Source organism: Erinaceus europaeus, chromosome 18, assembly GCF_950295315.1.
Source record: "Erinaceus europaeus chromosome 18, mEriEur2.1, whole genome shotgun sequence".
In the NCBI taxonomy this organism is placed as follows: Eukaryota; Metazoa; Chordata; class Mammalia; order Eulipotyphla; family Erinaceidae; genus Erinaceus; species Erinaceus europaeus.
The window spans coordinates 11843260-11865858 of NC_080179.1; the positions used below are offsets into that span (position 1 = coordinate 11843260).

Sequence of the window (22599 nt, forward strand, 5' to 3'; positions counted from 1 at the left end):
ATAATAGTCATTTAATTGGATGTGCTCTTCTCCTTAGGTAGTTCTGCACATTATCCAATCATTACTAAAGATACAGTCAGCATTTTTGTAGTCCATATTTCTCCACATTTAAAACTGCTTCCCTAACTTACAGTTCTAGATAACAAAATACTTCTTGTAGAAAAGTTTGCACTCATGAGTAAAGTATCCACTATGACTTCTTTTATGTTGTATTTTAATAATCTTTTGCAAGTCTACTAATTTGATATTATAGCTTGCTTTTTTCATTTTTTTATTGCCATCATAGTTATTACTTGAGCTTGGTGACTGCATGATGAATCCCAAGACCACCGCTTCTGTTGGTCATTTCTCTCTCTTTCTCTACTCTCTCTCCTCTCTCTCTCTCTTTCCCCTCTCTCTTTTCCCTATTTTATTCGATGAGGCAGAAATAAATTGAGAGGGAATGAGGAAATAGAGAGGAATGGAGAAAAATAGACACCTGCAAATCTGCTTCACTGCTCCTGAGGCATCCAGCCTGCAGGTGAGGATGGAGTAGGGCTCAAACTCCTGGCTTTGAGCAAGATAAAATGTGCACTTAAAGGGAGTCGGGCTGTAGCACAGTGGGTTAAGCGCAGGTGGTGCAAAGCACAAGGACCGGCATAAGGATCCCAGTTCGAACCCCGGCTCCCCACCCCGGTTCGAGCCCCGGCTTCCCACCTGCAGGGGAGTCGCTTCACAGGCGGTGAAGCAGGTCTGCAAGTGTCTGTCTTTCTCTCCTCCTCTCTGTCTTCCCCTCCCTCTCTCCATTTCTCTCTGTCCTATCCAACAACGACTACAACAATAAAACAACAAGGGCAACAAAAGGGAATAAATACATAAAATAAATATTTTTAAAAAATTGTGCATTTAATTGGGGATGTCACAGCCTGATGCCCACCCTGCTCTTTTTAAATGAGTACTTGTGAATTTTAATGAGAATGAAATTGCATATACTTGCCTTCTGTCTACACAAATTTGTCAGTTTAATTTCTCAGCCTTAGCTATTGTTGGATAATTTTTCACAGTGAGAGGTCTTATGCATTGTAGTTTTTTAATTAATTAATTAATTAATTTAAAAAGGGAGACATTAACAAAACCATAGGATAGGAGGGGTACAACTCCACACAATTCCCACCACCAGACCTCTGTATCCCATTCCCTCCCCTGATAGCTTTCCCATTCTTTATCCCTCTGGGAGTATGGACCCAAGGTCATTGTGGGTTGCAGAAGGTGGAAGGTCTGGCTTCTGTAATTGCTTCCCCGCTGAACATGGGCGTTGACTGGTTGGTCCATACTCCCAGTATGCCTCTCTCTTTTCCTAGTAGGGTGCAGCTCTGGGGAACAGATGAAGGGTTGTGAAAGTTGTGGTATATGTACACAATGGAATACCACTCAGCTATCAAGAATGATAAATCCACCTTTATATACACATGAATAAAAATGGAAAGTCAGAAATGGAGTCAGGGGCAAGATGACATAATAGGGAGAGCCCATATTTGTCTCTACCTGTGAATATAGCAAACCTAAATTGAAGAGAGGACCAAACTGGACAGAAATCGTTCTAATTCTTGTAGGAACAAAGGGGATGAAGTCAAGAAACAAAGAACATCCAGGCAAGTAGGAAAAGGAGAGATACCCACTCCAAACATAAATGAGTAAATAAATAAGCAAGCAAGTAAAGTCCTAAACAGATAAGTAAATTAATACCACTGCACAACGGCCAGCTACAATTAGGAAGAGATTTCTGTATAAGTACCGTGCACTAACTGATTGCACAACTGGAGCTCTCGGGAAGAGATTTCTAAGTCTAACTCTCCTTGATGGGACTGGGAGATGTCTGTGCTGTAGCATCCCAGTCCTGTGATCCTCCACTGGAATAAGAGGAAAGAATGAAACTATGGGTTACAAATACCATAGAAATCAATGGCAGGTACCATTTTGTCTCACTCTCCTCTCCTTGCTGAGAGGCAACACCATACTGGATCTTTTTCCTTAGTAACAGACCCTGGGGGCAAATCCCTAAGGAGTGATCTACATATCTCCAGCTAAAAGCCAAGTCAGAGTAATTTTATTTATCGTGTTTGTGAAGGAGGGGGCACAGTGATCACATAGGGAGTGCTGGAATTTAGCTACTACAAAGACAGCACAGAGGCTATAGTAAAAATTGGTCTAAGGGGCCAGGTGGTAGCACGCCTGGTTAAGCGCACACATCATGGTGTACAAGCATGTGAGTTCAAGCTCCTGGTTCCACCTGCAGGGGGAATGGTGAAGTAGGGCTGCAGGTGTCTTTCTGTATCTTTCCCTCTATATCTCCCCATTTCCTTCTCAATTTCTCTGTGTCTCTACCAAATTATAAATAATTTTTAAAAATTGGTCTGAATGTCACAGAAATCACCTTAAAATATACTTGACAAGAGCACCCACAGTAAGAAGTAAATACAGGAAGTGTGGGAGAAGAGGATTCAGTCAGGAAAGTCGATGGAGAGACAGAGAGAATCACAGAGAATTGGAGTGCCAGGAATGCTCACCTCCAGACAATACAGATCAGAAGGAAAGTCTGAGGTGTGGAGCTTCAACTCCAGGAAGCAGGGGTGAAGGTGGCAACACCGAATCTCTGGCATCTCAGTACTATGATCACACACCTCTGACACTGGAAGGGGTGGCAAAGAATAATGTAGGCTGTGAATCAGGGCAGAACCTCTGACATGGCGTGACAGATAACCATTTTAGCTGGTCACCTCTCTGAGAGCAGAACGCAGCCGCCATATTGAAATTCTGTCTCCATAGCAACATACCCTAAAGCTAATCTCCCGGACAGCTTGCAGAGACCCAGTCTCTCCAGCAAATACTCTTATGCCTACCAACTGGGCTGTGTAAGAGAACTGTTAACTCTTCCCTCTCCAAGCAGCAAAACTTTGGACAGAGTCAAGGAATTTATTATAAAAGGATAACATTTGTTTGTAATCACAAAAGACTAGGAATTGCCACAGCAATAAGGAAAGGGTTCATACTTTCAATACCCTGTATTGAAGAAAAGAGCACTTTGGTGGTGAGCAAGATAGGCCAGCACATATTCTGAGGAGATATTGAGAAAACAGTCAACAAATCCACACAAAACAAATAAAACTGGAGGGGGGAGTGCTTGCTCTTAAAAGGCAGGCAGTTCTGTCCCCTATGAGCACACACTTGACTGCTAGTTACCAGTACAAATTTGTACAGTTAGCATGTGCCCCAGGGACCTCTTTAATCAAAGCCATCTAGGACAGGGTCTCCAAGCCTGCTATGTTCTATGTTGTACCACAAACCTGGCAGATTCTGCTGCCTACCAGCTCCACAGTGTGTGCTCAATCATGCATCTTGAACTGACGGCCCAGCCTTCCTTCCAATCTTCCATGGTCCTGATATCCCAACTCCACACCCTGCCCAGGATGCAGAACTCTGGTAACATACCAACTCCCAGCCACTCATGACCAAGCCAGGGCACACAGATGCCAATGGACACTCAGGTCCTCCACCTTCAGATTACTGCTAAGCCTGACTTGTTTTAGCACATGCTGCTGGACACTCAAAGTCATAAGTCACTAGTCTTACTTGGCTCTTTTCTGTTTTGGCAGACCTAAGAGATGCCACCAGAGTTCCAGCTGAAACTCTACATATCTGAAGGCTTTGTCAAGACATATTCAAAGTGTTGACTAGAAAAGAACTGCAAGGAAGGGGCCAGGTGTTGGTGGCCCTGGCTGAGTGCACATGTTATAGTGCGCCAAGGCTAGGGTTCAAGCCCCTGGTCCCCACCTGCAGGAGGAAAGCTTAATGAGTGGTGAAGCAGGGCTGCAGGTGTCTCTCTCTCTCTCTCTCCCTCTCCATCACCCCCTCTCCTCTCAATTTCTATCAACAATAGATAAACAAATACAATTTAAGAAAAGAACTGCAAGGGGCCAGGTGGCGGTGCAGCCAGTTAAACGCACATAGTACTATGTGCAAGGATATTCAGAAGGACCCGGTTCAAGCCCCTGCTCCCCATCTACAGTGAGATGTTTCATGACTGGTGAAGCAGGTCTGCAGTGTCTATCTTTATCTCTCCCTTTCTATCTCCCCCTCCTCTCTCAATTTCTCTCTGTCTTATTGAATGAAAAGAAACCAACCAACCAAACAAACAAAGGCCACCAGAAGTGGTGGATTTGTTGTGTCCCAACAACTGGATGTAAAACAAAACAAAACAGGCAAACAAACAAAAACTGGAGCCAAAAACTATGCTACCCAGATAGAGTATCATTCATACGGGAGAGACAGAGGGAGAGAGAGAGAGAGAGAGAGAGAGAGAAAATGGACTTTTCAGACAAATAATGGTTTAATAAATTATCTTAAGGCCACTATCAAACGGGCCCTTCAAGAAAAAGTTCAGGGATTTCAATAATGAAAGAAATCTCAGCCTTGCTTTGTTTGGGAATAAGGTGGCACTGGGAATTGTACCTGCAGCCTCTGGCCTGCACTATCTCTATGCCCCTGAACATTAACAATTTATCTACCATGATGACTACAGTTAACATGGAAAATTCTTTACAAAAGACAATTTCCAATTAAAAGGTTCTAGCCTTTGGGGAGTTTCCCCAGTTACCAGACAGTTGTGAGTTAAATGCACTTGGGAAAGAAATATATGAACACTTCTGAAAGGAGTACTACTACATCTTTAGATTTATAAAAAAGTGGAAGGAAATCAAAATTGCAAATGCAGTTTAGAGAAGATTAATTATTTTATATCTATTTCAGAGCAAAGAGCCAAGTCAGGGAATATGTACTAACCAGGGTAATCACCTTGCAATCTAATCAGAAAAGGATTTGGGGTTTTGTGAATTCAGTGCAGCATTCATCTTGGGACCCAAGGCAAGACTGGATTAAATTTCAAAGGGACAAATGCATAAAGAGAGAAACAGTTATTGTTGCAGAGCTGCAGCTAAGGTCTTAGAAGGAGTATATTTATGTAATTATCTCAAAGAAGGGCGCAGTGTCACAGCAAAGCATCAATTCCACTGATGTCAAGAAAATAATTTTTTTTTTCCTTAGCAGGGTTACTACTGGGATTTGGTGACTGTAAGACAACTCCATCATTTGTATTGGACATTCTGTTTGTTTTCTTTCTTTTCTGATAGAAACAGAAGGGGTGTGTGTGTTTGGGGTGGGGGGAGAATGAAAGAGAGAGAGAGAGATAGATACTTGCAGCAGTCTCTTACTACTCATGAAGTTTCCCAAACTGCAGGTGGGGGCTGATTTGAGCAAAGAAAATACATTTTTTTAAATGAGGAAAATGTGAAAACAGATGTGGGTCACACTTGAGAAAACATATATCCAGTGAACACCCAAACATTAATTTGAAGGGAAATAGGCACCCTTATGTTCATAGCTGCATTATTTACAATAGCCAAAGTTTGGAAACAGCCTAAATGCTGATCAACAGGTGAATGGCCAAAGAGGTTCTAGGATGTGGGGGTCAGGTGTTGGTGTACCAGGCTGAGCACACGTTACAATGTGCAAGGACTCCGTTCCAGACCCTGGTCCTCACTTGCAGGGGGAAAGCTTTGTGAGTGGTGAAGCAGTGGTGCAAATGTCGGTCTCTCTCCCTCTCCATCTCTTTCTTCCCTCCTGATTTCTGTCTGTCTCTATTCAACAAATATAGTACAAAAATATAAAATAATTGTGGATTTTTTTTCTACTTCGCAATCAAAAAAGATGACAGTGTTGGCACAGCTATATAAGATACTAGGTACTATACAGCAAACTAACAAAAGGACTTTTCAAAGTTAACCCAATTACCAAATAATGTGATGATAACATTAACTATCCATTGTCTTTTTTAACTCCAAGACAGCAGGAACCTCACATCTCCACTACAGAGCCTATATTTCCCCCCAGTCCTGGAACCTTAGGATAGGGCCCACTTTCCCGCATGCCTCTCCCAGTCCATATCAAATAATATTGCATTTGCCATTCACAACCTAATCAACGCAACGATTGCCACCTCAACATGCTTCACTTCAGACTGTGTCCAGAGACTTCACATGTGGAATGACAACCCTTCAGCTTCATTACTCGGGCGAGACCTTTCCTTTCATAGTATTCTCTAATTTCATCCCAGATGGATCACTTTCTAACAAAATCCCAAAACCTACATATAGACCAGGTTCTGTGAGAGAGAGCATATGTTCACACGTATCCATAAACTACTGCAAAATATATACCTGAAAGCAGAAGTACACTAGAGTTTGCAGTGAGTACCCCCCTAACACTTCCTCTCCATTATTCCAACCTTTGGGTCCATGATTGCTCAACAATTTGTTTGGCTTTGTATGTTAACTCTCTTTTCAGCCACCAGGTTCCAGATGCCATCAGGATGCCCGCCAGGCTTCCCTGGACTGAAGACCCCACCAATGTGTCCTGGAGCTCAGCTTCCCCAGAGACACACCCTACTAGGGAAAGAGAGAGGCAGACTGGGAGTATGGACTGACCAGTCAACGTCCATGTTCAGCGGGGAAGCAATTACAAAATCCAGACCTTCCACCTTCTGCAACCCACAAGGACCCTGGGTCCATGCTCCCAGAGGGATAGAGAATGGGAAAGCTATCAGGTGAGGGGGTGGGATATGGAGATTGGGTGGTGAGAATTGTGTGGAGTTGTACCCCTCCTACCCTATGGTTTTGTTAATTTATCCTTTCTTAAATTAAAAAAAAAAAGATGACAGTGTGTCCTTTGGAACAAAATTGATGGAACTGGAAGTGGTCATGCTTATCGAAATAAGTAAAGAGATGAAAGAGCTACTGGGCGGTTATCTTTGCGAGGGCGTGGTGGGGATGCAGAACTTTGGTGGTAGATATGGTGGGGAACTCTACCCTGTGATCATCCAGCATTGTGACATATTGATCAGAAATAAAAGACTCAAAAATAAAAATGTCAAGGTAAAGAAATCATAATATGCTCCATGCAAAAAGGTATGATAGATTTGTGAGCAAGGAATTTAAAAACATGATTTGTTTAATAAATATTTTCAACAAATACAGATTAAAAAAAAGAAAGAAGAGAAACTTAGTATCCAGTATCCAGTTAAAACGTAGTCACAGGCCACAAGGACAAGTCTTTTTTCAGAAAATACTAGCGATTCACATAAAAACAATCTCATAAAGGGTGGGGCAGGAGGTACCCTAGCAGAGCTCAAAATAAATAAACCTGCAACTTATCAGGGAGTTTTATATCCTTTAGACATCAAAATGAAGACATTCCATTTTGACTGGAAAAATTATGCGGTTAGGTTTGAGACAAATGTAAAAAACAAACTGTAAAATATAAATGCAAATGAGACAGTGTAAATGTAAAATGTAAATGAGAAAAATGTAAAAAATCAAATGGATAGATTGCAAACAGCCTTATGATTTCCATTTAAATCAAACTTAGAGGTGGAGATAGCTCACCCAGTAAGTGGTGCTCCCTGTGACAGGCCTGGGGTTTGGGCATCAGGACCTCATTGGCAAGAACACCAGGGATGAAAACTGAGTACGCTCCTTAGATGGAGAGCAATGCTTTTTGACCCTTCTTTGTATATTTCTCTCTTCTCTAAGAAGTAAAGAATGAAAAAAATTGGGCGGGAACATTATCAGTTTGGTGCCATACATTTGGAGGCCTTGGGTTCATACCTGACAGCTCTTTAAAAACAAAGGTCAACTCCTTCTACCTTATCTATATTTTGAATATCTTTTTATTTATTTATTTATTTTTTATTTTATTTATTTATTCCCCTTTGTTGCCCTTGTTGTTTTATTGTTGTAGTTATTATTGTTGTCGTCGTCGTTGGATAGGACAGAGAGAAATGGAGAGAGGAGGGGAAGACAGAGAGGGAGAGAGAAAGATAGACACCTGCAGACCTGCTTCACCGCCTGTGAAGCGACTCCCCTGCAGGTGGGGAGCCGGGGTTGGAACCGGGATCCTTACGCCGGTCCTTGTGCTTTGCGCCACCTGCGCTTAACCCGCTGCGCTACAGCCCGACTCCCTTGAATATCTTTTTAAAACTTTGATACAGAAAGAAATTGAGGAAACAGACAGATGCCTGCAGCACTGCTTCACTACTTGTGAAGCTTTCCCCCTGCAGATGGGGACGGGGGGGGGGGGAAGGGCTCAAGCCTGGGTCCTTGTGCATAGTAATACGTGTACTTAATCAGGTGTGCCACCACTCGCCACCCCCCTTTTAAAATTTATTTGTATAGATCAAGTTTGGAATTCTTGCATGAAAATAATTGATTAGCTTTTAAGATCTGTTTCACTAGATGTATGAGAAAATGCTAATGAAAATTACCTGGTCAAGGAAACTTCAATGTTTTGTGTTTTAATTCATTGCTATACACCGTGAGTAGGCAAATGTCCTTTAAATTAATGTGTTTTTGAGAAAATACAACTTTTTTCTGAATATGAATTCGTTAACAAAAAATGCCATTAAAACAATAACTCCATTAATTCCCCAAATATGTAGAAGTTGAAAAAGACTAAATCAGAAAAAAGATTTCTTGATGTGATATTCATGTACATTTGCAAACAAACGTACTTAAATTACAAAAACTTAAGAGTCTACTGGGAAAGTGTTAGATTATCATCCATCTAGTTATAAGTTGCTCTATAAGTCCCAGTTAGAAGTCTTTTTTTTTTTTTTTTGGAGTCAGGTGGTGGTGCTAGCGGGTTAAGCGCACTTGGCACAAAGCAAAAGGACCAGCATAAGGATCCCATTGGAGACACTGGATCCCCACCTGCAGGGGAGTCACTTCACAAGTGGTGAAGCAGGCCTTCAGGTGTCTATCCTTCTCTCCCCCTCTCAGTCCTCCCCATCTCTCCCCATTTCTCTGTCCTATCTAACAATGATGACATCAATAACTATAACAATAAAATAACAAAGGCAACAGAAGGGAGAAAATAAATATTAAAAAAAGAATTATTACTTCTAAGACTTTATTGTAGAATATGCTGATAAACCTATTTGCCTCCCAAATAATTATTTTTGAAAAATTTTAAATTATCTTTATATATTTATTAGATAGAGACTGTCAGAAATTGAGGGGGGAGGGAGAGATTGAGAGGAAGAGAAACAAAGACACTTGTACCACTTGCAAAGCTTTCCCCTTGTAGGTGGGGACTGAAGGATAGAACCTGGGTCCTTGTGCATTTTAACATGTGCACTTAACCAGGTGCACCACCACCTGCCCCCCCAAATAATTGCTAAAGTAAGTTAAAATGAACATTTGTCAGGTATTTTAGAGTCTAAAGAATATTTTCCATTTGTTTTGACCCTTGGCCTAATCTTATGAAAAGGTACATTGCTACTCATAGGCAAGGAATGTGAAGTGTAGAGGGAAGACTATCACACAGCTAATGAATAAATGCTAAGTCAGAGTTCAAGTCCTGATCAGTCAACACTCGGACATCTATTCACTACATGACACTAGAGCCATCAGGCAGTAGAATAAGTAGAAAAGGAGTTCTAAAATACCCAGCAGGTAATTATGTAGAATACTTCAATAACAATACAATAAGAGTGAAATGCAAGTCAGTGGATAATGACACCTGTATTTCTAGATAGCTTCCAATGTGTTTCAGGTATATATCTTTTTGGGTATTGCATTAATCTATTGAGGCAGGGCTGGTATAATCAGTAGGCCTTGCAGGTGAAAAAATGAGATCACTAGACTTGGAAGTACAACTGAAATTGGAATATTTTTTTTTTGTTTGTTTCTATGTAGCTGGGTATTCTCCCACTATAAGAATGATTTTCCAACTATGACTCTCCACTCACAAGATGACAGTTATAGACCATCTAAAGTATCTATGGGCCTGATTTTATGATCTCTTGTGAAAACTCTTAACAATTTTTCTAAAAAAAAAAATTCACCCATTGCTATAGGAGAGATGCAGAGAGATGGAGACGCATAGAAGAACTCAGCTCTGCTTTGCGGTGGTGCTAGGGGTCAAACCTGGCACGCCGGGTACCTTAGGCATGCAAGCTACGTACACTGATACACTGGGCTGACCGTCACTATGGCTTCTTATTTCTTGCCTAGTAAAACTGAGTGATTTATGAAATCCTTAACTATATTTTATTTTAATGGTATAGACAGACAGACAGACAGACTGGCTGACCAGAGCACTACTCAGCTTTGGCTCATGACAGTGCTGGAGATTGAATCTGGTACCTTGGAACCTCTGTCATGAAAGTCTTTGTAGAATCACTATGCTATTCCCCAGCTTGATTTATGCAATCCTTAAAGTTGTTGATGTTCTTGTTATCACCAAGTTCTGAATCCTCCAGAAAGTGCAAATTTAGACAGTTAAATTAGGCTAAACCGATCATTGTTTTGAAAGTGAAGAACTGTGTGCTTCATAAATGCAAATAGTAGAAAAAGGCTTAATTTACTCTTCTGCTGTGTTCCTTTACTATGTTTAAGGACCTCTTTTTTGTCATACCACTCGTATGTGTCGCCATCCTGACAACCTTTCCTATACACTTTACCCAAGGTTCCCAGTCCTATCTATGAATTAATTCCCTTCATCATTGCTGGGAAAGAGCAAGAATGGTCCTAGGGGAATTATGGTGGGAAGGTTTGAGAACAGGAGGGATTCTATATCAGAAAGACAGCTATTCAGTAGGCATGCATTTGCAGAAAATCGAGAGAGAAGATCTTCCCCTCCCCCCTACAAATCTCTGCTGCTACTTGTACTTTAATATTTCCATGTCGAAGTGCCTTTAGATGCCAGAGATTATTTTAGAGCTTGGGCCTCTAGAGGACTTAATTCTGCTTTGGCTAAGGATGTGAAGACACAGTTCTTAGTTATGTCACAGGTAAAAAATTGGGAGTTGTCTTCATGTATTTTATGTTTCTTTCGTCTGTTGCTAGACAATGCAATCCTCAAATTATTTTCCACCATAAGTCTTCAGTACAGACGCTTAAAAATAGACAAGAAGGATACAGTTGCAGTTTGCAGGACATAAAAAATGCACACGCTATTAAATTGTGCAAGCCACAGGGAACACTTCTCACAGGTGTGCCGTTCTGTAGAGGTTACTTATTTGCTTCCAAGTACAATCCAGAGTGTTGACTTGAAGCTTTAAGGGCTCCTCCCCTTTCTCTGCACCTTAGATTGCTGGAGATACCAATACTTATCTGAGTCCAGTAGCAACTATACTTTTTTCCAGTTTAGAAGTGCAGGGCATTGGAAGATGGGTATTTTTTTCCTGGAAGACTTTTGCTTCTGGAATTTCCTGCCTGTTCCATTCTGCCAGAACCTCATCTTACAGACCTTCAGGGACTCATGAAAAAACTTGTTTTCAAAATAAACTTCACTGATGGGAAGAGGCCTTAAGAACAGCTTAAGTAATTATTATAGCTCACATTCTTCTGATTTACAATGATTTAAATTTTGGTGTTTTCTTTCTGCAGCAATGTCAAACAAGGTATACTTTGAAGAATAAACATACAAATCAGTGTCCTTAGTAATAAGTGAGAAGGCTTATGTCAATGTGAGGATGTTTACATTCTGAAAATACGAAAGCTATCAGTCAGATTATTGTTCTTTCTCATGCTGGTAACAGGCACAGGGCAGGTGTGTTGGTTCCTGCAGTAATCCTAAATCTCAGGGTGTATAATAAATGCAGCTTGCACCTTTAGACGACTCTAAACTCCCCCAACCTCTCCCTCTCTGTCTGTCTGTCTCTCTCTCTCTCTCTCTCTCTCTCTGTGTGTGTGTGTGTGTGTGTGTGTGTGTGTGTGTGTGTGTGTGTGTGATTTCAAATCAACGCTGGAGGAACAGCATTGGCTTTGGCTGGACGCTAAGATATTTACTCTGGACGATTATGCCAAGACATTAACAGCTGCTGGATTAACTATTGATGGATTTAGTGTCAATCATCTGAGAACCAAAGAATAATATTTCCAAATCATCTGGTCATTTATTACTCTGGAACTTCTGCAGCCAAAGGAGTCATCTCAGACAACTGCTCTTTTCAAATTATTTTTCCTTTGCCCTTACATGTTTTCTTTCCAAGCACTCTTCCTTGCAGAATCCAGCACCTGGACTGTTAGCACTGTATTCAGAAGATGCCCTACATCAGGGTAGCGGATGACTTGTTTTAGTTTTGGAAACTTAAGTAAACAGGGAAAAAGAGACCCGGAGGTGCAGGAGCCCTCCCACCCAGGAGACTTTCCGAGGCTCCGCAGGGTTGAGCTGCCTCCAGCGCCACGGGGTCCCCCTCCGCGGTTCCGCCAGAAATCGCTGAGGCTGCTAGGTGTGGTGTTTGACAGGCGATCCGAGGAAAAACAAATAGTCGGCCTGAGGATCTAGGAGGAGGAGAAGGAGGAGGAGGAGAAAGAGAAGGAGGAGGAGGAGGAGGAGGAGGAGGAGGAGGGGGAGAGGAGGAGGAGGGGGAGAGGAGGAGGAGGAGAAGGAGGAGGAGAAGGAGGAGAAGAGTTACACTCTGGCTGGACTACATAGTTGAAAGATCAGCCCCACCGCGTCCCTTGGCACCTCGGTCTGGGGAACCTCTGCCACTGGCAAGATTTTTTTGTTTTGAAGGGACCAGCACCCCGAGGTGGAGGGCCACTCGGAGGACCCCCGGGTGTGCACAGCGCCTCTGCCCCGCAGCCGTGAGCGGACGCCCCGCAAGGCGGGATTTACAGGCGGCGGCGCGGCTGCTGCGGGCGGCTCTGCAGTGTCAACGAGCCCCGAACGGTCCCGCCTCACTCGCCCGCCCGGGAGCGTGTGTCTCGCAGCCCCCCGCCTGGTAAACCGTCGCCGGCCCGGGCGCGCGGGAGTGGCGTTGGCGGGTCCCCGCCCGGGTGCTCGGTGCCGGGCCGGAGCGGGCGCGCAGGCCAGAGCGCAGCCCCCGGGGCCGGGCCGCCCGGCGGGCTGCAGACACACGCCCCTCACCTGAGCGAGCCGGGCCCCACGCAGGCGCCGCGGCCGGGAGCCTGAGCCCGGAGGCTGCCCGGCGGAGTGGGACGATTCCGGGGCCGCAGCGGGCCGAGCCGCCGCCCGCGCTGCAGCAGCCCGCGGGGGAGCGAGTGCGCCGAGCCCCGTCGCCGCCCCGGCGGGACCATCGCGGCCGCGGGAGCTCGAGCAGCAGCCTCCCGCCCCGAGCAGCAGCCTCCCGCCCCGAGCAGCCGCAGCCCCACGCGCCCGCCCGCCGCCCGCGCGCCCCGGTAAGAGGCTCCGGGCGCCCCGCCCCGCCCCGCCCCGCACGGCGCCCCCGGCCCGGACGCCGCCTCCCAGCCCGGCCCCCGCCCGCCAGCCCGGGGCCCCTCGGGGGGACCAGCCCGCCGGCGCCCCGGGGACGCATGGCCGCGGCCGCAGGCCCTCGCTGTCCTCGGAGAGTTGCACTTTGTCCCTCGGTCCCACTTGTGGAGGACGCCCAGACGCCGCTCGCCCGGGCTGTGCAGTGAGTGAGGACTGAGCACACGGTGCCGGGAGCACCCCACCGCCCCCCAGTGTAGATGGTGGGCGCCGATTCCCAAGGACGGACGAAGCCCGGAGGGAGGGAGGAAGGAAGGACGCGGAGAGGGAGTGCCCCACCGTGGTTCGCCTCTGCCGCCTGAGCTGCGAAGTTTGGGGCTGGACCCCTCGCGCTCCCGGGGAGTCTGGGTGCCGGGGAGACGGAGACGGAGACAGAGAGACACGCGGGGGTGGGGCGGGAAGACTTCTGCAGGTGCGGGTGGCGGGGGCAGCGGGGAGGCTTAAGGCTGCGCAAAGTTTGCAGCTGCTGGCAGCCCGCGGAGGGAGCGCGGCGCGGCGGCCGGGCTCGGGTTTGGGTGTCCGCGCCCCGGGGAGGACGCGCGGGGACTGCGGAGGGAAGGGACGCGCGGGCAGCGGGAGCACCATCTGCTCGGCCGCGGGAAGGGAGAGCTGGCACAGCTGCTCCTGGAGGACGGGTCGTTTTAATTTTGATTGATTTTTTGTTTTTTTTTAATTTTATGGTCCACCGAGATGGGGAGCGTTGTCATCCTTCAAGGAAAATACATGGATATCAAATGTGTCCCTTCTTCCTCCTCCCCCTTCCCCAATCCAGGAGTACAAAAGGCAGTTCTGGGGGGGTGGAGGGGTGCTTTCAAAAGTTGTTGGGTTAGGGGGTGCCATCTGCACGTTCTTCATTTTGAACCCAGAGACGTGGTTGGTTTGCAGTTGTCCTTCCTTCAGGTGCAGCACACCAAGGTGAATGCAAACTTTAGGATGTAGCCAGAGATGCTCAGCTAGGAGAAATAATAGGTTTGTTGCAGGGCCCAGGCGAAAGCGTGGGTACGAACAGCTTTCACGCAGTGCACGAAGCTGTAGGAAATGCATTGATCACATTCAAAAGAAGACTTTTTAATCTTTATTTTTTAATCTAAATAAAGTCATTGAATGGCATCTTAGATACAGCGAGAGGTTTTTTTGAAAAAATTTTTTTTTGAAAAAATTCCTTTAAGTACTTAAGGGCCTGATTTCACTAGTTTTCGTGGACCTTTCATCTTATTTTCGTGTCCTGTGTGCACTGAGTATGTGGTGTCCCTTCCCCGGAGTAGCTAAAAGCCCTTGGAATGTAAATACTGTGCTGCTAGCTCTCTGGTGGCACTTGAGGTCCTTCTAAGGTGAAAAAATGGCTATTTTATTGAAGTGTTGGTTATAGTTCAAATTTTATATGATTATAAATCAAATATTTCCAGATGTATAATTTATACTCCTACTCATTTTAAATATATTATCATTATCATTATTATTTTAATGACATCGAGAAAGATACAGGGAGCTACCAGAGCAATGCTCAGCTCTGGCTTTTGGTGGTGCTGGGGATTGAACCCAGGATTTAGGAGCCTCAGGCGTGAAAGTCTTTTGCATAACCATTCTGCTCCTACTCATTTCTAAAAGTCATTTGAGGGAGCTTGGAATGACAACCACAAATCAAATAGCTATTCCTGTGGATCTCCTTGACCTCTCTTTGATACAGTTGTAGAAAAATGCACTTGAGGAGGTGAATTCTTTGCACAAAGGAAAAATTACTGCCTTCCCTGGAATCATCCCAGTGATACAAATGTTTTGCAGTGTCATTCCTTGTGTAATCCATTTCATTTTGTATTATAAAAATAATGGTCTCTTTATAGAAGCTTAACTACCACTGACTTGAACCTATGTTAAATCATACAGACCCAAAAAGAAAAAGCAAACAAAGAAATGAATGTGCCCTTCTTGAACTGAGACAGAAATGAAACCAGGTGAACGATCTCTTTCTGGAGTCAGATCAGAAAAGAGGCTGTTATTAATACTTGTCATCAAAACACCGGCCATTAGTGAGATATGTCAGCACTTGGAGGGTAACTTTACAAAGTGTAACCGCTATATGAGGATCTTATCAAATTATATCAGGTGTTCTCAGCATTCTTTTTCTCAGACTAGTGACCTGGTTCAAAGTGAACAAGAAAAAAAAAAAACTTGCAGTCAGACACAAATCCAAATGGTTAAATGTCTATATAGAATAAGAAATATTTTATTTACTAATAAGTAACATTGGCCACCGTAGAAGAAGCAAGATTCTTAAATTCTTGTCTCCCCTTTTAAATAGATGTTTTCCCCTTTTTTGGTCTGAATTTGATAATAGTGGATTTTAATAGCATCATCTGTATTAAAAACCGAGATCAGTTGGGTTTCCTTTCACAGAGTGACTGCTTCATTTGTGAAAATCTTTATTCACAAAAATATAGAGCAAAATTGGCTTTTGGCTCTTCCAATAGGACCCTGACTCTTGAGAGACTTCAGCAGTAATAAACCAGCTTATATGTTTCCTATTACTTTTGCTCTGAGTTCTTACTGTCCCCCATACCAACATCTCCCTTTTTCTTTTTGTGCCCACTTCTTCCTTCTGTCTCTCTTCCTCTTGTGTTTCAATATGATCTACCTCTTTCATTCTTCTCTCTCTCTCTTTGCAACTTTTTCTTGACCTTTGCTTCACATCTTTTATTGCTTTTTGGCATGTTACTTTTTATTCGCTGCTTCAATTGACATATTAAGTTCTACTATGGCCAGTTGAGTATCTATGACATGTCAGGCTCAACTGTAGGTATTAATTTTAAAAGTTACCTGTGTTGTGACTCAGTTACATGTTTCAAAATTATTTTCTTTTTTTTAGCATGGAGATATAATCTCAGAATAACTAGATAGCTCTCCTGGACAGTGTGCCTGCTTTGTCAGATTTGAATTCATGCTCTACCAGAATGGGGAATATTTCAGAGCTGTGGTATCTTTCCCTCTCTCTTTGTCTATCTCTCTACCTGAAACAAAAAAAGAAAAGATGAGAGGGGGGATAGGTGGTGGCACACCTGGTTGAGCGAACATGTTACAGTGCGCAAGGACCTGGGTTCTAGCCATCGGTCCCCACCTGCAGGGGGAAAGCTTTGGGAGTGGTGAAGCAGGGCTGCAGGTGTCCCTCACTCTCTGTCTCTCTTCGGGTTTATGGCTGGGGCTCCTTGCCTCTACTACGGATACACTGTTAGGGGGCTGGGCGGTGGCGCAGTGGGTTAAACGCACGTGGTGTGAAGCGCAAGGACAGCATAAGGATCCCGGTTTGAGCCCCCTGCTTCCTACCAGCAGGGGGGTCGCTTCACAGGCGGTGAAGCAGGTCTGCAGGTGTCTTTCTCTCCACCTCTCTGTCTTCCCTACCTCTCTTGATTTCTCTCTGTCCTGTCCAATAATAACAACAACAATGATAAACAAGGGCAACAAAAGGAAAAAGATGGCCTCCAGGAGTAGTGGATTCCTAGTGCAGGCACCAAGTCCCAGCAATAACCCTGGAGGCAAGAAAAAGAAAGAAAAAAAAAAGAAGAATCCACTATTCCTGGTGGTCATTTTTTCCATTTTTTTTCTTTTGCATTGGATAGGACAGAGAGAAATTGAGAGGGGAGGGGGAAGTAGGAGGATAGACACAGTCCTGCTTCATGATTTGTGAAGCAACCCCCCCTGGAGGTGGGGAGCCGGGGCTTGAACCAGGATCCTTGCATGGGTCCTTGCGCTTCAGACCATGTGCGCTTAACCAGTGCGCCACCACCTGGCTCTCTCTATCTCCCTTTCTATCCGCTCCTTCCCTCTCGATTTCTTGATTTTTCTGTCTCCCTCCAATAAATAAATAAAGAAGTAAATAAACAAACAAATAAACAAAGTACAAAAGAGAAGAAAGGAGAAGAAACAGAAGAAAAAAGGAAAGGAGAAGAAAAGGAAAGTCGGGTCAGAGCAGTGAAGCTCTACAGTAACTAAAGTCATGTTAATAGATAATTAAATAAAATCTATGGCTACTGAAATGGCACCTCAGCAAACCCATCAGCCTCCCTGCCCATCTTTGGATAGTCTCCAAGGTATCCTTACAGAGCCCTGAGTTTGAAAACCATTACTCTAGAGTGAAGGCAGTTTTTCACCAGATAGTAGGCCTCTTTTGAGTTTTGCATCTTTTTGCTTTTGCTGTCTCCTTTGCCTGGATCAAGCCCTCCCACTGCTGCACAATAACTTAGACCTTTCAGAGAGTCAGAAAATTTGCAGTATGGTTCGTAACCTCCTACAAAACCGCTACATTGGCTTGACCTCTGTTGGAGCACAAGTATAGTCTTCCTCGGGTGTATGTGCTTTCTGCAGTCTCCCCTGAAAGGCATCAGGCCGGCTATGCTTAACCTCAGGGCCTTCATTTCCTGCAATACGCCGGGCAGGACCAGGCATATTGTAGGGCATTAATAAATAATTTAATTACTGAAATTGAATTCTGCCTAGTTCTCTAGTTCCAGCTTCTTCCTGAAATAGCTTAAAAAAAAAAAGCCCAATTTGGTATCTATAAAAGAGTCAGTGCCTATCAAAATTGTATATTCATCTAAATCATATTAACATGAAGATACTAATTTAGCAGGTGAGGATGGAATCCAGAACACTGCATTTCTAACACGTTTCCCAAATGATGTTGAAATAACTGTTCATAGAATGTATACTTTGATCAGAAAGATGGCAAAAGATACTTCGTGGGTTTAGGGGTCTTTGGCTGCCAGGCAATTTCCCTAGAGTTCACATTTGCTTTGATACTAGTTTCTATTTGGGAAGTCCTTTAGGCTTCTTCACAGGTTCCCAAAGCTGAGTGGAAGGTATAGTTATATCTTGTATTTTCTCTTTATTTTATTAGCATGATCTTGCCAATGCTTAGTTCTCCTCCCCCTCCCCCGCCCAGTGCTACTGTTTTGTTATACATTTCTCATTTCCCACTATCTACAAGTTCTTGCTGCTTTTCTTTCTCTATTATGAATTTTTTCCCCCTCTCTTCCTGTTTCTTGAAATTTTTCTTCAACTGCTTTGGCTAACTCCCTGCCCCAACTGTTTTCCTGTTGCTTCCAATTTTTTTTTTTTTTCTTCCTTCTGGAAAAGGAGCACTGAAAATAAGGCTCAAAAGACTAAACTCTTGTTCTACCTTTACTGCCAGAGTGAGACATTAGGCAAAACCGTTTCTTTGTGGATGGAGGGTGTGAGTTACACCACTCTGTGAGCCTGCTTCTGCACTGAGATGCCATGTGGGGATCTTCACGTGGTACAGACAGAGGGCGGGTGGGGAGAAAGGTCACTGGATGATGCTGGTGTTGGTGTGTGTGCCTGCATCTTTGGCACTCATTAATCCTGTTGCTTTCCTCTTTGGATTCACACTGAAATAATTTTAGGAGTTTAAAAAATAATGAAATACTTAATTCACTAGAATGAATTATTATTCTTTTTTAATATGATAAGAATCTCCCCAGGGTTGACAAGTAGCTTACCTGAGAGAGCACACACATCATCATGTCCAAGGACCATGGTTCAAACTCTGGGCCAGCCTATGAGGGAAGCTTCTATGATGTCTTTCCTCCTCTGTCCCACTCTTGGTTCTTTCTGTTTCTCACCCTCCATTTAGAAGAGAGAAAAAGAAAGAAAGAATGGAAGAAAGGAAGGAAAAAGAAATAAAGCTGCTGTGGAACAGTGGAGTCATGCAGGCACTGAGCCCCAGCAAAAACCCAAGTGGCAAAATTAATAATCTCTTCCCAGTGATTCTAGTTTCCAGGGTGGAGGCGGTATCTGGACGGTAAAGGCATTATGGAGTAGTGGTTAAGTGTTGGTATGCTTCTAATACTGCTTCTAAAAACCCCTTCTGTTTCATTTGGTTTCATCCCCCCTGCTTAACACTATTCTATTTACGTAACTAAGCACCAGCATGCCAGCATGGCATTGGTTTAATCCCACTGGTTCACGATGTCTTTTTGCTCCGCCCCCTCTTGTGGTACACCCTGATTTGCTCCCTCCGTCCTCTTGCCTCACTTCCTGTTTTCGCCCTACTTGGCGGGTATATATAGGATTGTGTTTTTAGTTTTTAGTTTAGTTTAGCTTGGCTTGGCTTAGATTGTGCTGCGTTCTGCATGAATAGATACTGCGTACAGCCCAGCCGTGAGTCCCGGGTCATCTGTCTCCACCTGCGAAGCTTGTCCGGCAGTTAAGAACGCAGCCTTATGTAGAATCAAACCTGGGCGTTGCTAATGACCAACCTAGAGAACTTAAAAAAATCATTTCACTTCAAGTTTTGACTTCGTCTGTGATACAAATGGGCTTATTTGGCTGTTATGAAGAACATGTGGGAGTCGGTGATAGAGACTGTGATCATTTCAGAAAGCAGTGGCAGTTGTTTCTGATGGTAATCATACCATTATGCTTAATACTTCCCAGACCACTTACATGTTATTTTACCTAAAGAGTGGCTAAATCCTCTCTTAATGCCTTCTTTGGCTTTGAGGTAATCATAATTATATATGTAGTGGGGAAAAAAAAAACTTGTGTGACTATATTGACTATTTTCAGAAGTTAATAAGTTCAGCAGGAATATTAATAAAAACAAATAGCTATCTTACTTGATCAATTTGATGCCATATTATCTCCATCATCTCATAAATAGCAGATATGGATTAAGATACATAGCAACTGATACAAAAAGGTGACCTGTCTACCATACCTATTTCATGGAAAATAACCTAGCTCTCTAATAGAGACAGTTCTATCATCAGAACTAGAAAGGACTGAAATTCATGGGTCCAAGGGAGAATTTTATTTTGAAGATAAATACTAATGTGCTAAGCATTTATATTTCTGAATTCATAATGGGCAATGGAATTTAAAAATAAAAAGCGAAGACAGGAAGAAAATGAGCGAGAGAGAGCAAGAGAGCTATCCTGTCCTATGCAGGCTAAAGCTAATCAACTTCAGTTCTCTGTTTTGATGAGATTCTGAAATAGCTATTATGCTATCATTATGTCAGTAGCGATTCAATAAATGGACACAGGCAACATTAACTGAGTACCCACATTGCTTTTCTTTTCTTTCTGTGCATATATATATATATATATATATATATATGAATGTGAAAGAGATGCTTGGGAAGTACAGTTGTGTCAGGCATAAGCAAGCTCTCATGAATATCAGGAATAGTTACATAATTCGCACACGGGCAAATTGTAGATGGATATCCTTTTCTCTTGGATAAAGAGGAACCACATTTCTCTGTTATTTACTATTTAACTGGAAGAGCATTTTAAAATGAACTCTTTAACAATGTTTATTTTTTTTCCATATTGTGACATGTATCTCTTTTTATAACACAAATATGAAGATACTATGGTGGTCCAGAAGACAGTGTAGTGGTTAGAGTTCTGGATGTACAAGCATGGGCACCTGAATTCAATCCTTGGTGTGGTATGTGCCAGAGTGATACTCTGGTTTCATCTTTTTCTCTCCTAACTGCCCTCCTTTCACCTCTAGCCCCCCTCCCTCTAACCCTTCCCTCCTTTTTCTTTCACTCTTTCTTTTCATCATTAGTAAGTTGAAAAGAAGATGCAATGAAATTTTAAAAGAAACTTTTGAGCTACAAAACCAAAGACCCATCATGAGAGATGATGAACTGATTTCCTTTAAATCTTTGATTCAATATACTCATGTGAACATCGTGTTAAGTTCTACGTAGAGATGCAAAATCTGGTGTGTGCTAGTGAATGTGGTGAATGTGATAGTTTACTGTGTAAGGTTTTTCAGAGTCTAGAAATCTGGATTCTTCGTCTATTCTGGTTGCAAACAAGGATTCAAATTTTAATGTTTAATAGATTGACATATATTGTGTTGTAGAAAATTCACGATGTATTTTTCTATCTATGCAAAAATGTACCTTAACTTCTCATATATATATATATATATATATATATATATATATTCATACACTCATATGTTTTTATGCCTATGAACTATCTGATAGTAATATGGAAAATACTGTTATTCAGCCAAAGACAGTCATTGTGTTTTTATGGTTTAAATGAATCTGAACATAAGGTACTAGTTGAGAAATTAGAAAAATTAGATGCAGAGAATTTAGAGTATTTAAAATGTGAACCTTTGGGAAATTAAACAGTACAAGTAAAGGCGATTCTAGTAATACTAATGCTGGAATTTAAATTTCACATAGAAAATGTGTAACTCCTATAATATTCTTAGATTTGATACTTTAGAGGTGGGAAACTTTTTCTTACACTGTCAGGACAGGCACTACTTTACGTGGTATAAAGAATATCATGCTTATAGTAAGAGTACAAAATATAAGATGCCATTTCTTGGTATATGAATAAACATACGTACCTATAAACACAGGCATTTTGATTTTATATAGAATATGCTTTACTTCACATTGATTATTGTACATGGTATTTTTTCTGCGTGAAGTTGCTTTGTAAGTATACATGAAATATACATACATGTGTATGCATCACACATAGTCTCAAATAATGATTGGGATTCAGTCATTACTGATGACTCAGTATATCTAACTTCTTGCCTGTGTTGCAGTAGGTAACAGTAGAATGGCCCTAATGACTGAGTTCAGACTAAATTGTGTCCGTATAAATTCTAGCTTTCCCACTTATGGTCTGTGTGACTTTAACCAACTTGTTCAACTGTGCTTTAGCTTCTCAGATCTAAGAGACAATGAGAGAAACTTTCATGGATTTGCTGTTAGGTAAATTGAGATAATTTGTATCACAAACTTAACAAAGTTTGTGGCGTATAGACATAAATCATACTTTCAGAGGTAGCCATTAGTATTTATTATAAAATTGACTAATACAAAATAGCTCAAAGATATTCAGATTTCTTTGCCAGGAGAACACTGGCATCAGTGATGGATCATTTCTGATTTTTGAGTCTTCAATTGGAAACTTATCCTGAATTTTTTTTTTTTAATTTTCAACTATAGATTTTTCTTTTCTCATCTACCATTCCTTGTTTACTTTACCAAAACAATGGGATGAGAAGTAGAACAAAGAAATTGAGCTCTTAGACAGTTTTAACCTATGCTACAGTTAAAAAATGATGAGGTCATCTCCTTTGCAATTTCTTGGTCAGAACTTGAAGGTATCATATTGAGTTAGACAAGCCAGGAAGAGAAAGACCAATACCAAATGATCTCACTCATACCTGGAACTTAAGAATAAAGGACAGTAAGGGAAAACTCAA

General features: G+C 42.7%; 1 protein-coding gene across 1 annotated transcript in view; it reads left to right on the forward strand.

Annotated features, from left to right (window-relative positions):
* Window positions 1–13391: 13391 nt before the first annotated feature.
* Window positions 13392–22599, forward strand: part of ZNF385B (zinc finger protein 385B) — a 368360-nt gene continuing 359152 nt past the window's right edge. The window contains exon 1 of the mRNA XM_007522156.3: window positions 13392–13474. The gene's annotated coding sequence lies outside the window, so the exon portion shown is untranslated. The remainder of the gene's footprint in view (window positions 13475–22599) is intronic.